Source organism: Penaeus monodon, chromosome 19 (genome assembly GCF_015228065.2).
Source record: "Penaeus monodon isolate SGIC_2016 chromosome 19, NSTDA_Pmon_1, whole genome shotgun sequence".
NCBI lineage: Eukaryota > Metazoa > Arthropoda > Malacostraca > Decapoda > Penaeidae > Penaeus > Penaeus monodon.
In genome coordinates, this window is record NC_051404.1 from 3,122,577 (window position 1) to 3,125,103 (window position 2,527).

The following is a 2,527-nucleotide window of genomic DNA, read 5'->3' on the forward strand; positions in this document are numbered from 1 at the left end:
CGTACGGTTATAATGTCAGGTCATTTTGGATGTCTGGTCACGGAAGATAGCGTGGATTTCACAAAGCCCTCAAAGACCGAAGTACACACATAATCGCTTAGGCCTCGCTGAACAACGGCGGCCACTCCATAACAGCCTCGGCACAAAGAACAACCAGTTTCCCAATGTTCTCCATGCAGCTCGATAACAACCAGACGAAGGGCGCTTACATTAATGTATATTGAGCACGTCCTCCAACAGAACGGAGGAATAGCTAAGTTTAGGAGGCGGAGGAGACGGAACAAAACGGCAGAGGACAGACATTTACCTTTCGAGCGGCATCAGCATGGAAACTCAGAAGTCGCGCTCGGGGACTCTTCGGACGGGAACCTTGGGCGCTCCTTTGTAGGAGTTCTTGGGCCGTTTGTATAAAGGTGTGGCGTCACGCGGAGGCCCCGAAACCGAAGAGGAAAAGGGGGGAAGGGAAAAGCGGAGCAGGCGTGAGGAGGACATCTTGGATTGGGGAAGAACACCACGCAGGATCAAAGGGTCCGCCCATCGCTACGTCACGGAGCGAGATGGGCGTTAGGGTTAAGTTAAGCATCACCGGCGGACGCAGCAGAACAGCGACGATTGCGCAGAACAAATCAGGAGGAACGCCACAGCTGAAGCCGCGTGAAGAACTGGGTCCGGATGAGCAACGTGACTCCGCACCCTGGCAAAGAACAAGGTTTCGGCCAGGTAGAACATGTGTTTTGTAGAACAGCCGAAGACCAGGGGACACATGACAGCAGCGCAAAGAAGACCGAAGAACAAAAGAACACGAAAAGAGAGATAGTGTGCAGGAACCGAACGGAAGGGGTCGATGAAGGGTAGTAAGGGAAGCAACAGCGAAAGATAGAACTGAACAACAAACAAAACAAGATGAAATAAACGCAATACCTTGAACGAGGAAAGTAGAAAAAACGGGAAATTTGAATAGGAGGAGAAGGCGCATATATGAGAACCTCCAGGATGCGAGGGGAAAGAGGGAGAGGGGGAGCCGAGGGGACGTAGGCCCACGCGGCGCCCATACAAAGGAAGATAATTCACTTTATTTTTTTCGAGTTCGTACCCAAGACGTTTTTTGTAGGGCCACGCGCCGTTCCAGGAGCCGGCAGGAGTGGAGGGGTGTTGTGGGCAGGGGTGTTAGGAGGGAAAAACTCACAGACGGTCCACAAAAAAACGTGATAGGCTAAAAAGTTGTAGGGGATTTTATGTCTCGAAAAAAATAGTTATATGGGTGAAAAAGCGTTGCGTACCCAAGATAGAAGTTTTTATATTAACGACGTTGGTCGTTATTTACATATGATTTAGAAGGTGACGTATGTGTCGCTCGCACAAGTACTCAGTGTAAATAGATGTACATATTTATATGTATACACACATATACCAGCCGCTAGCTAAAGGCCTGAAGTTATCAAAATCATCCCCGTCGTTGATTGAAAATCCTGAAGTGTCACGTTTTCCGCGGTTTCCTCTCTCTGGCGAGGCCTAACGTGGATGACGGCGGCAGTGGGCGGAAAGAGGAGGTGGGCGGGTGGGCGATGGGAGGGGGGGCGTCTCGAAGAGGGCAAAGCGGGCAGAGCGGAGACTTCTACATCGCCTGGTTTATTATTCATCGTCGGACTGATTGCTAGAAACAGGGTCCCTTATATTCCGTGCGCGGCTGATGAATGTGTATGTGTTTGTAATGAATTCCTTTGGCAGCCGTCAGCCATTTCATAAATCAGAGTGGTAGAAAAAAGGAGTTAATGTCGGTGATATGTTATGACACTATCGAGGTAATTGCTCTCTGGGTCCGGCTGAGGGGAACTTTTTGTGCCGCGAGAGAACATTTTATCGTTATGGGGCGAAGGAGGGGAAGCGGGCCAGGCCTCCCGCCAGCCTCTAGAGGTCGGCTAGGGTACAAACAGTAGCGTCTGAGGGAAGGTGGGCGGGGCGCACAGTAGCGTCTGAGGCGAGGGGACGTCTGAGGGGAGAAAGGGAGGCCGAGAAGACGTAGGCGTCTGTGGGGACGGCCGAGAGGAGGCTGGGAAGGTGTAGATGTCTGAGGGGAGGAGACACCCGAGGGGAAAACGGGAGGCGTCTGTAGGGACTGTCTTGTCTCTGAAGTGGTGGGCGTTTGAAGTGGGAACGCCCGAGGGGAGAGATGGGTGTTCCAAAGGAAAGCTGGTGTCTGAGGGACTAAGAATATCTGAGGGGAAATGAGAAAAAAAAACGGACCGATTAAACACGGGAGTATTTCCAGCCAGGCCTCAGCGTCTTTGATGTATACACAAAGAAAATGTAGATGATATACACGCAGCATATGTGGCTTATTACGTAAAAAGGGTACTGATACATACACTCACTGAGGGAAGATGCCCTATGTGGACATTTCCGCGAGAGCAGTGACACTAACATGACACTGGCAAGGAAGGGTCAGTGACTAACGGGTTCAGTGACTTGTTCCTCCAGTGGGTTAGTAACACTCACGACAGAGAGGGCTCTCAGGATAGGCGTGCTT